We start from the raw sequence: 13,115 nt of genomic DNA on the forward strand, positions 1-13,115 counted from the left end.
TTCATCGCACTCTCAGTCCTTTCCAAAAGATGCCTGAGCTGGGGTGATGAGACCAGAGCCACTTGTGCTATTAAAACTGCAGCATCATTTCCAAAGCAAGCAGCTTCCAGTTCAAGCAAAAAACAACCCCAGGCGAATCCCCTCCTCCTCCTCCAGCCTCCTTTTACCCCAGCAAGGCAACCTCGACCAGGCGTTTTGCTCTGGGAAGCAAAGGGAGGCAGGGAGGGGGTTGCAACTGAAGACAAAACTGGGTTAAATCAGCGTGGAAGGGGGTTTTTTGTCTCCCTGTTACTCGCTTGTCAAAGGAAGAGTGTGCTCCTTCCCCTTCCCCTCTCTATTCGTATTCCGAGCTCATTTGCTGTAGTGGGAGATACGTGGATGCCAGCCGGGCTGGGAAGCACATCTGCATCATGATGTAGTCAGAAACTCGGGTCTCCAAATCAATTACTGACCTTCTGCTGCTCCAGAAATTGCTCAGGATGGATTTGCATGTTGGGTGTGGGGAGAGAGAGAGAGGCTCAGCCTCATTTTCTGCCACTCTGCTTCTCTGGCTTCCTTAGAGGCAGAGCTGGGATTTATTTGGTGGATCTGATTAATTATGCCTCGTAAAATTTCCCCGTTTGTCCTGATCTTCCTTCTCTTGGTATCAGTTCTGATTGTTGATGCACAAGCTGGTTTTGGGGTGGTTTTTTTCGTACAACACTTACGAATGATGCCGTATATCCCTCTGTTTGTCATCCATCCCCTCTTCCCTCCAAACAACTTCTGAACCTCCTGATCCCTGCCAGATTTGACAGAGCAGTGAACCTCAGAGACATCACATTCCCACAAATGTGTCTCAAGAGCTTTTCCACCAGTGTATTTCTCCAGCAGAAGACATGCTCGAGACTGACTACGTCCATACCAGTGAACTAACCAGTGCCTGGACTTGTCTTCCATCCCGAGGCATCCCTGGCTGTATCGAGTGGCCGTGAAGGAGTGGATGTGATAACTGCAGACCTGCCTTTCATCAAGTCCTAGGGAGCAAAAGATGAAACCATCAGGGAAGCAGTTTAAAACAGATACCACAAATCAGCTCTTGGCACAGTGGGCATCAGAAAGTATAAGGATGCTGGGAAAAGAGTGAGGAATTGTTGTGGGCAGCAGGGCCATAAGTGGATGTTAAAGACTAGGCTGGGATGTCCCCCCTAGTGTCTGTAACCCCAGGAGTGAGGATGCTGAGGAAGCACTCGGGGACTGGCCTGTGAAGAAGTGCTGGGTTCAGGAGCTTTCCCTAAAAAGCATCTCTTTGGCCAGCATGGGCTCAAGGGACCGTGCTGTGACCCCCTGGAGATATTTCCTATGTCCACTCCTGCTTGTACCGCCTGGATCTTCACAGTTCCTTTTGGGACCGCTGCCCCTCAGCCCAAAGGGCTGTGCAAAGCCATCCCGAGGGAGCCCACGGTCCAGCTGGGAAGCAGGCCAGCAGACAGGGGAAGGCAGAGACGTGCATCACAGTGCCCAGAAGTCCTTCAAGGATAAAGACCTTGGAAAACAGAGGAAACTGGAGTCTGGGGGGAGATAATTTTCCCCCGGGAGCAGCTCTCCATCTCTCTCTCTGCATCATGTGCAGAGCAGAGCTGGGAGTGCCTGGGAGCTGAGATTCGGTGTTTGCTGAGCCGTGAACACAGAGAGGCTGGTGTCATTTGTCTCAGTAAACTGGTTATTAATTCTTGCAGCCAGGAGGAGATGCATTCGCATTTCCTTGGCGGTACCACGTGCTGGCAAGAAACTAAAAGGCAGAAATGTCGGCTCTTCCCACATTTAGAGAGCACACGGACAGCCAGCCAGAGCCAGGCTTTTCCCAACCAGCTGCAGAGTCACTGAGAAAGCACCTGGGGTGTGTGCGGCCACTGCCAGCACTCAGGTCTGCCTAAATTTGAGGGGTGCATTTCAGCCTTATCAGGGGAAAAAAAAAAAAAAAACAAACAACCGACCAGCAAGAAAATCCAAGCCTGTGTTCATTTAGAAATCCCTATACATACAAACAAACGTGCCCACGCACACAGTGACAAATCAATAAGTAAATACAGGATGGTTGCTTTAGCTCTCCTAGGTTTTTACCTTCAGCTCACTGCTGGAGATCAGAGCATCTCCTGAATAACGTCAGCATTTGGCCCAAACTCCTAGCAGGCATCGATGGGGCTTGGGAGTTGCTCCCTTGTTTAGATAAAAGATCAACTTTGGGATTTGATTACTTCAGTTTCTGTTAAATCCTTTCCTTCTTTTTCTGGTTGCTTGGGGTTTACGGGAGAGGGAGGGCAGTAGGAAATGTCCCCGTTAGGTGAATGCCGGTGCGGGGAGCTGCAGGCTGGATTTGGAAAAGAGGGGCAAACACTACAGGGACCAAAGCACAAAAGGACCCCTGAAGCTTCATGCCAGTCCCTCTGTGCTGGGGAATCCCATGTCTCACCGGTGTTGCTGCACTCAGAGCTCCCCTGCTAACTGGGAGAGCTCAAAATCTCGATCGAGGTCATTCAGATCTCCCATGTATTCATTTATCCCCCTTGCAACTGTTCCTTCGGGGAATTTGAAGGTACCAGGACACTCCTGGGGTTGTCTGAGCCAGCTCAAGCAAACTGCTGAGCCCCAGAGAGACAAGTAAAAAGCAGGGATGGGCAGTGCCAAAAGTACACTGGAGAGGAGGAAGCCTGCTGGCATTGCACATAACGTTTTCAAGGATCACAATTTCCACCGGCATCTTTGAAGAAAGGAGCAGGATATCCATTCCCAGAAAAAGATCAGATAAGGTTTCTCTGCCTGCAGAGATGAAGAAAGGCAGAGGATTCAGTAAAAGGGTTTCTGCATCCCCAGCAACCTTTGAAAAATGGTCTTTGATCAGGAAAAAAGATAAAGAGGCTCCATTGCACTGGATGAACCTTTATAGCATCCATGTTTGTGTCCCACAACTTCTAGCATTCTTTCACTCACTCGCACAAGACTCCCAGATAATCCCATAAATATCATTTCCCCTTCCTAAGTCCCCTTGATCTCCCATGTGCAATACTTCCACTCCCTCCTCTCCTCCGCCTCCCTATCTCCCACCCATCCTTGGCTTTCTGGCTGTGGATACACCATATCTTGGCCTTGTTTGCAGCTATACAGGTGCTGAGCAAGAGGGCAGAGGCACTGCCTGGCTGCTGTGTCAGTGCTCTACTGAATACGAAACAGTCTGAGGCACTGCCACTCCTGCCCTTCCAGTATATGCCAACAGTAATGCACCTCCTGTCCTTCAGCCAGCATAAAAACCTGCAAGAACAAAATATCTTTGAGATGTGCACTCCTAGATCAGAGGTGGATGTGATTTATCACATATTTCAAGGCGACTAACCTTCCAGACAAGGAGTGGCATAGGTCTGCATGGTCATGTAAGCCCCTTTCTTTAGGAAACCCAACAAAACAGCGTTTCAGAGTTGGCCGTTGGCTGTAGTGTGGTTTCATTTCCTCCAAATGTTGCTATGTAAACACTAATCAGTCCAAATTATTCAAATCACAACTGTCAAGCATGGAAGTAGCATTAATGAGGGAAAAAAGGGAACAGATCGGTAGAGCAGAACGTGTCCTTTGGCTGGAGGTCAGTGGCTCCCATCCAAGACATGCAACTCACATCCCTTCCTCTCCCATAGTCCTTGGAAATCTGTCTTATTGGAGTTAGCTCTGGGCCGGGTTGTCCAGATTCAGGGTTCCTGGCTGGCTAAACACTAGAGGATATTTCCATTTTCATGGAGAATATAAGTATCTTGGGGGCTGACTCCAACATCAACTGTCCCAGAGACTGGAAAGGTTCTGTCCCGATCGGGTACGAGGCTTCCAGCCAGTGCAGGACCACCTTGGATGGCTACTGCAAAACCAAGACGGGTGTGAGTGCGAGGCTTTGTTTGATCCTTCCAGTGCCCCTGTGCACACCCATGATTCATTTAACTCATTTCCAAATCCAGCTAAGCTTCAAGGCACTCTTAACACCTATGGTTCCAGCCATGGTCATGGTGGTTCCTGGAGGCGGACTCACACCAGGTCATGGTGGCTGATGCAGCTCAGGCCCATCTCTGGGAGATGAAGTGATTGCAGAAGTCTGTTGCAGTGCCAGATGAGCCCTCCACATGGTTTGGACCAAGGAAGGCACAAGCCTTCAAATCCCAGGCCTGTGAAGGCCATGGCAAAGGCCATTTCCCCATGCAAATCTAGGTGTACCACGGCTGCAGAACTGCATGTATTCATCCGCTCCCCCTGCCTGTCTCCACAGAGCTGTGTTAGACCAGGGAGACTATGTCAGAGAAGGGAAAAAGGCTCTCATCCTGCCTCAAAGCTTTACACGGCATGCCAGGCTCTTCTTGGCCTCCAAGCACCAAAGCATGGCACCTCACATGGGTTTTGATTAACCATAACCAGCACATCGTTACCTGCTTAGTACCCCATGCAAAGATTACAGCTAAAACGCCAACAAACACCATGCCTAGACCAAAAATGGAAGGTAGATGTTACAACAGGTTGTTGTTTTCATGTTTGGTGTTGGTAAGACAGAGCAATGACACAGGTTGAGTACTTGAAGGTCTCTCCAGGTCTTTGCAAACCTGCTAAGGGGCTGAGCATGGTCTTAATAACACTCACAGCTCTGGAGCAATCTTCTCAAATCACTTCCACCCACCCAGGATAAGTTGCTAAGTTGAAAGAGCCATGGTGTGGACATCACTAGCAAAACCCCTGCCAAAGCAGAGGACACAAGTCCACACCTCCGCCAACCTCTGCCCCAGGCTGGCAGGTAGGCAGGTCGGTGCTGCTATGCCACCCTGTGAAAGGAAATTCTATTGGCTTTGCTACAGGGTGGTAGCTTCTAGAAAAGGAGTAGAAACAAGTTCTGTGGTTGTGTCCCAGAGAGGGTGTGGGATCTTCATCCTTGGAGGTATTCAGGACTCAAGTGGAGATGGCCCTGAGTGACCTGATTTGATTAGTCCTCCACTGAGCAGGACGTAGGACAACATGTGTTCCAGTCCCTTCCAACCTGAATTATTCCATGATATTAAATTGTTGCTGTGGTCTGTACTAATAAACTAACTACTACCAGTCATCAGGCCAGGTATAATTTTCACCCTTGAGGGCTACATCTGGTGTTTTGGGTTTTTTTAAATGAACTTTTCCAGATAGTTTTTGAACATCGATGACACCAATACCTGAAATAGATGTGAAATACTCATCCAGAAATGTCACAGCAGAGCCTTGCAGGAGGCTCTTCAAAGGTGGGAATGAGGATCTCTTGGGGGCTGTTCAGATTCAGCATATTGGAGCAATTTTCAAAAACCAAAGCAGGTGTTACATGTGGAAATGGTAAGCCAGACTCTGAGGAGGGGCAAATCGACATCGTCCCATGGAAAGCTGCTGGTTCTACAGAGAAAGCCAGCCAGACATCACCTGCATCCAGTATGACATCCAACTGCAGCATACACTAAAGCAGGGAGCCATCAAGTCAGCCTTTGAAGCTGGTGTTTATCTGGAAAATATCCCAGACATTAAACACTTGGAGCTGTTAGAATAAGAGAAGTAACACTTGGGAAAGGAAGGAATGAACCCATCAATCTTCAGCCTCAGGAAGAGCAATTTTAAAACCTTCAGGGGAAGAATTTCAGATTTGGCTGGAGCACCATGAAACACCACACCTGAGGTGTTTGGGTTTCCCTCTTTGCTTTTCTGGCAGTCCTGTTTTCCACCTGTCTGGCCCAGAAACATGGAAAATCTGGGTGTTTTGCTTTGTGGCTCTGCTCCTTTCTCCTCTGAGGTATGAAAGGATCTGTTGTCTTCATCTTTGCTTCAAAGGCAGCAGCATTTTCAAGGGACAGAAGCCAATGGCTGTGCCCAGAAGGTGGAGGAGGTGTCTGTATTTCTCAGAGACTGACTGTTACCCTGTTTCTCACCCGGGTTCAAGTCAATTTGGAAAGTGCCTAAACACAGCTTCGGAACTCTTGCTGCAAGGAGTGGAACTGCTGCAAGATGTGGTCGCAGCTAAAAGTTGACATGAAGTTGATGGGAGATCAGATTATTTTGTGACAGTGAAATTCAGTGTCGGTAAATGAGCAGACAGAAACCACAGACAAATTCAGGAATACCTTGAGATACAACTGAATTTGAAATAATATCTTGGGGAAGGTTTAGGTTTGCCTTATCTTTATGGTATTCTCTAGGCGTCACCTTCTGGACACTCTAGCAGACATGTTGGGAAGATACGCTTAAGCCATGAGGGCTGATATTTGAAAAAACAGTCTTTCATGTCTGACCCACCTGGTTTTGTATGCCCCAGCCCTACGAAGATGTTTGCCTCTTTGGTCTCTGAACTCCTGCAAATCAGACTCCAGCCCTTTGTGCCCTTGTCTGGTCTGTTATTAACAGGGCTTGGGGTTTGGCTTGAGAGGGGTAATTTCTCCAAACAAGATGTCTGAATTAGCCTCAACTGTGCTTGGCTCCAGCTGTCTCGCAAGGAGAGATGGGAAGTGGCGGGGTCAGTGTGTGCAACTCCCAAGTCAGATCCTGGTTGCCCACCGCAAAGGAAACCAGCCCCATCCATGCCTCCATCCACCTGATTTCCATATGTCTATGGATGTTTGCACTGGAGCTAACTGAGGTTGGGTTATGTTTACACCCCTAAAATGTCCCCTACTGATGGCTAAATCCCCGTGACTAATAAGGATGCTCTCTGCATCAGGTAGGCACAGACTGCCTCTCCTCCGGTCAGACCTCGCAGCAAAGTCAGTGATGTGGGTCAGGGCTGCCGCTCAGCCTCCAGCGCCCGGCAAAGCAACCCCAGGCATCCCTTTCAGATGCAGACACCCAAAAATCCTTGCATGGAGTGTTGCCGATGGGCTTTCAGGAGTCTTTGGCATTGGAAGCATGAAGGGGTGCAGGGGGGTTAGGTGGAAATTAAGCTGCCTGTGCCCAGCTCCTGCATCCTACTGACTACACAGCAAGTTGGTTTTCAAAACATCATCGATGTTGTGGATCGGAGCAACGGCAGATTTATTACTTGCCCCTCAGCTCATTTTGCCTGGAGACAGTTTCATGGTGACAGAATTAGCGTTGCTGATCAATTATGTAGGCAAGACAGAGAAGGAAGAGAATAAAAGACCTGTGGGGTTTGCAGCATGAGCCACTCAGGCATTTCACAAGGAGATGGAGAGCAGCAGGGTGAGCTGAGGCCCACCATCACATAGGTATTCTGCTCTGGGTAGCCCCAGCTTGGGGCTTGTCCTTTGGTAAATCGGTTGGCAGCACCTTCCACTCCTCTCAGAGAAGGAGTTACTCCTAATTTAGCCATCCCCTGCTTTGTTGGGCATCTATGCAGCTTTTTGTAGGATGCCACTGAAGCTGAGGGATGTATGCAGCATCCTAAAGACTACACACATCCCAGCAGCTGTCCTGAACCCTGGGGCAGGGCCAAAAGGCATCACAGCACTCACCACCCAAAGCCAAGGGACCTCTGAACTGCCCTTGAGGTCCTGCAGTCCTCAAGGATGTTTTTGAAAGCCCATCTCTCAGGTGCCATGGAGCGGTGTTAAGGTCAGAGGAGGGTACCCCTTCCAATGGAACTGATTTTGGGAGGGAGTTTGGCCCATCGATCCCAGTCTGATGTAAGTCTGGCATGAAGCAGATACTTATCTGCTCAGGGACACGCCTTCCCCACCATGACACCGCCTGGCAAAGGCGATCCCAAGAAGCCTTGGACTTTTACCAAGTTAAATGATAAAGAAAGCAAAGACCAAGGATTGCTGCTTTCTGTTGTGAGAAGATGTGTCCTAGATGAGGTCCTGATCTAGTCGAAGATGTCCCTGCTCATTGCAGGGGGCTCAGACTAGATGCCCTTTAAAGGTCCCTTCCAACCCAAACCATTCTATCATTCAAGGTTTCTACGAATCTATGAAGTCCTGGCTTGGCGAGCACACAGACCCCTGGAAGGACAGGAGGACCTCCGTCTCTCAGAAATCATACAGGCAAACAGTGGGGAAGAAGTCACGGTTCCCAGTCTCTTCACCATCCTACCACTAACCCTCTCCCTTCCAGATTTGAGGCAGAAATCCTTCATTTTGTAAGCAGTGGGTCAAAACCATGTGAGCGAGTATGACAACCCAGTGGAGATGGACGTGGTCCAGTGAGTAGGTCCATCTCCTGGCCTGCCGGGACCCTGTTTGCTGGCACAAATGTAGCTAATGAAACCCACTTCAGTCTGCATCCATTTGCACAAAGCCTTATGTGAGATTTATATGGGACTTCACCTCGTATTAACCCCATGTTCTTCCAAGGAAACGTAGCAGGGACCCAGAGTTCCTCAGAGGCCAGGACACAGTTCATTAGTGCGTAATTGCATGAGGAATTACAGCAGAAAATCTAAAAGAAACTTAAACAGAAGGGCCAGCCCCCAGCTACTAGATCATGTCCACGTCCTTGCGCAGCGCACACAAGATGCAAAGGAAGGTTTGATGGCTCCAGGAAGCGTAATTAACTTGCAATGTTGAGTGGGAGACTGGGAACAATATTAGTGCATCATATATCATCTTTTAAACAAGTCCTGTTTACTTGTAACAGGCTCCCATGACCTGTGCCCTGAACTTAAACCTCCTCCTCTGCTCTCTTATCCACTCATCTCTGGGTTTTTGCGTTGCTGGGTGAAAGGGAAGGTCAGTCTGTTGGTTAGCAAGCTTGCTTGGTCCTTAGGAAATGCAGATGAACAGATCTGGAAAGGGTCTTGAGAGGTTATTCAGATCATTTCCGTGCCCTGTGGGAGGAGAAACTGCACATAAACCAGTGCTGGCAGCATCTGTCTGACGGCTTCATCAAGTATCACACCTCGATCATGTACATCATCTTGTGTCCCATCTGCACTGGGTTTTCTCTGCCATAGACTGAACGATCCCCTTTGTCCCTGCTTGGTCCCACGGCTCTGCATGCCCCAGCCAACCTGGTCTGTCCCTAAATTTTATCTTTTCAGTCTGGGATGATGCCCACAACATAGAGAGGACAGCAGCAGTGTTCTTCATCTCCATTCAAGTCCTAATGGTGTCTTCTGGAAAATCCTCCTTTCTCCAAAAAGGCCATTTTTTTTTTAACTCCACCATCCCCATATGCACATGTCCAGGGTTTATTTGGGTCAGTGGGACTCATCCTGGCCAAACCTATGCCCACAGCCAAACAGGTGAGTGGGTGCAGAGCAGGAGTACAGCTTTATACTGGCTCTGGTACTGCCCTTCCCACACAGCTGAAACTAAGTCAACTCTTTAATTATGTCAGTTTTCTCAAAAAAGGGACAATTTTCTAGGGAATGTTCTTAAATATATGTTTAATGTATAGCTTGAAGCAAGCACTTACAGCAAGACAGGCAGGGACAGAGAGACCTCCCAGCATCGAGAGAGGGATCTCAGAGAGGATGGTACCGGGGCAGGGAGGGTCCTCGGGGGTGCTGGGGGAAGGCGATCTGCCCCTTGCTCAGCCTGCACCGTGCAAGGGGTCCAAGGGACAGACATGGGTCAGGGCCTGCCCTGAACTATTCAAATACACTATAAATAGATGCAGTTTCCTGCTGGAGCCTCTTTTTTGCTGTTTTAAGGGCCTGAGCCAGGTCTCAGCACTGAAGTCGCCATGAAGCCAAGGGGAGTGGAGGATGTGCCGTTGCAGACAAGAGCAGTCCTTGCCACACCAGTGCCCAGGTTGACCCCAGCACCAGCTTTTCTCCAAGGCAGAGTCCTTGTCACCATGCTGTGACCTGGGAAGTGGGTGTCCAAGACTTTCTGGGGTTGAAGACAACTTGCCTCCTCCCTGTCAATGAGACATTTCCTTGCCATGCCTTCCTTTGACCTGCTGCATCTCCCTGGGAGGCGAGTCCTGTTGAAATGGTGAGTCCTGTTGAAATGGCAAGTCCCTTGCAGCAGGATTAGAGATTGGGAAAGGGTTTCTCATCAGAGAGCTCATTCAAGAAGGGAAATTTCTTAATCTCCACCCATTTTTTAAAGTGGTCTAGAGAAATCTTGCCAGGATGAGTTTAGGTGGCATGATCCTACCTTGGAGCAAAGGCACGGGAATGCCAACTCTTTGATGCTGTGATCATCGCCAGACTCAAAACAGCATTGGCAGCAATGGCACAGATCTTACCGTGAACCCTCCCTGCTGCTGGCCTTGGCCTTCATCTCGGCCCCACGCATGAGGATTTTGCAGGAAGGGCTTGCAGGAACGTCTGTGCCATGCTCGGCTGCGGTGATCACTGTCTCCAGAGCTGGAAGGGGAGGGTAGTGTCCTCGGACTCAACCTCACAATTCATATTGCAACCAAAACCATCCTGCCCTCATTTACCTACTGCTCCTCCCCACTGACACCACGGAGTGGGATTTCCATCAGCTGAAAAAGGGAGATCTCAGGCTGGAAAGGACCTCTGGTCTCAAGCAGTCCCTGGCCAAGCTACTGCAGCAATCCCTTCCCATAAACGTAGCCATGAGCCGCACATGTGCAATGGATTTTTTAACAGCACCCCTACTTCTGGTTTGCATCCCATGGTGGGGGTCCCCTTGCCCTCCACGCAGAGACTCGCACCCCCTGCCCACCCAGGGTCGGGGGCACTCATGGGAAGGGCTCCCTTCATAGCTCCAAAGGGAGAGGCAAGCAGGGGAGAGCAGCGGGACTATCCTGCCTCCTGCTCGGCCTTTCCTTTTAAAGAGAGCATCCCCAGCATAACTACGGACTCCCTGAATTGGGGCTGGGGGAACTGCGACAGTTTGCAGGTACCACTGTTTGCTGCAGCTCGAACCGCCTGTTTTTCAGAAAGCAATACATCTAGTTAAACGTGAGGGTTACTGCCTCTGACCTCAAAACCACAATTTGTGCTCCTGTTTTGATTGGGACTTACGGTTTGGAGGAATGAGCATTTAATGCACCCAGACCTCCTGGAAATCACAGAGCCATTTTTAGATGATGAATAGCTCTTCAAGCAGAGCCCGAACTGATACTGAACTGCTCTCTGCTAGCAGGAGAGCCCCTTTCCCACCTATCTGTGTCGCTAACCCGTCGTTTTCTATATCCCCACACGTACAAACACAGCCCTTTCTCCCCTTGAGATGAAGTCTGGCTCTCTCTTAGCAGTCAGGGCTGAGTGTTTTCCTCCATCTGATCTGCAGACCCACCAGTGCTGTGGCTGAGGAGGCCCCAAAGGGTGACATGAAGAAGACCCTTTGCCTTCTCCTGGCTCCTGGCATGGCCTCTCACCCCGTACAAGCTGGGTTTAAGACCCTTCAGACAGCCCGAGCTCTCTCCAGGTCCCTTTCCCTGATGGAGTGTGATGAGGGCAGCCACTCTGTCAAACCACCCCATGCATTCAAAGCCATCCTGGTCCTCCCTTGATGTTCCCCAAGGTCCTTGGCCATCTCTTGCTCCCCTCCTCGCTCCCCAATCCGCTCAAGTCAAAGCAAAACCACAGAAAGGGAAGGAAAACGTGTTCCCAGTTCCAGCCCACGGGGAAAAGGTCTGGGGAGCTAATTATAGACTAGTGCATCAGAGCCATCAATAATTCAGGGAGCTCTGAAACTGAGCTGGAGACAAGATGCAGGATGGTGCTTGCTCAGCCCCTGAAGCACCTAACGCCACTCTGACCCGGGGTCAGGGTGGCCAAGCTGTGAGTGAACACGAGGGATGTAGCACTACCACCTGTGCCTTTCAAAGGGCAGACACCAAATTCAGGCTCCCCATCCTTTCTCCTGCTTCCCCGACAAATGCAGATGGTAGGATCCTGCTTCTCTCCAGGCTTCAAGCCACCAGGGTCCAGCTTGCTGCTAGGCTCTCACTCCCAGGAAAGACACAAGTCTCATCTATCACCTCTTCCCACACTCAGCTCTGTGCTTTTCTGTACCCTGAGTAAGGTTTTGAGCTTGCTGGAACAGAATTTTATTTGTAAGGTTGCGGTTAGGTAATCTGTACAGCACTGTGCATTTTCTGTCACTGTAAAAATGCTCCACTAGTACCATCCTTGAGATGTTGGGATGGGGTTGTCACATCTTTCTCAGCATCCCTTAAATTCAGAGAGAGTAGGGAGAAGGAAAACTGGAAGGTAAAAGTCTGAAGTTAACACAACAGCACAGTGGGTATCTCTTGCTAAACTGGGAATTCAATCCATCCTTGGATGCATTTCTCATCAGCTGAGCTTCTGGAAGGACACGTGCCCACCCTGTCTTAGCTTCAGCACAACAGAGGGATTGCATTTGCTAAGGTAGATGAATCCAAGCAATTTTGATGTCACGACACCCTGAAAACACAGCCCAGGTATCTCCTGCCTGTCTCACGCAGACACCACATGTGCACACCTGGATGAATCATAGATTCATAGAATCATTAAGGTTGGAAGAGACCTCAAAGATCCTCAAGTCTAACCGTAAATCACGCCCTGGTTAGTGCCACGTAGCCCCACGGCCACACGCGTGTACCAGTGCATGCACGCCCTGGCCCCACGGACACACCACCATGCACTGACACACGCAAGTGTACACCAACGTGTATTTATGGGAGGTACCTAACACTGCAGAAGAGCGGGCAAGGAGAAATCCCACCCAAAGTACATAGCACTCACAGCACTCAATGCAGTTAAAACTGAAGGCAAAACAACCATTGTGTAAGGAACCATTGGGGGTAAGCAGAGGAATTGAAGTGTCATTTTTGAGGCCACACGTATGTTGCAAGGGGAAGGAATTCATGTTGTGTAGGCTTAGGAAAGTGTAGAACAGCTATTGCAGAAAATTAGTCTTCAAAAAGTCACTTGCTTTTAAGAAGCAGGTAAGACAATCAGTCTTGAAAGTGGATAGCTCTAAAACAGAAGCACTGGTTAAAATCAAGATTTAGGATTTTTTCTTCCTTTGACTTTGCTGATACATACAGAAAAGACATAGACTTTGGTTCAGGCCACTTTCTCTTTGGAAGGCTTTATTTTTTATGAAGGGGTTAAATTAAACAATATCCAAGTATAAATATAAAGAATGTACACACACATTGCATTTTCTTTGATTTAACAGACAGCTCTGTATGACTCTAGGAAGTATGATTCTAGGAAGAAGGACAATTAAATG

Source organism: Cariama cristata, unplaced genomic scaffold (genome assembly GCF_000690535.1).
Source record: "Cariama cristata isolate BGI_N322 unplaced genomic scaffold, ASM69053v1 scaffold8837, whole genome shotgun sequence".
In the NCBI taxonomy this organism is placed as follows: Eukaryota; Metazoa; Chordata; class Aves; order Cariamiformes; family Cariamidae; genus Cariama; species Cariama cristata.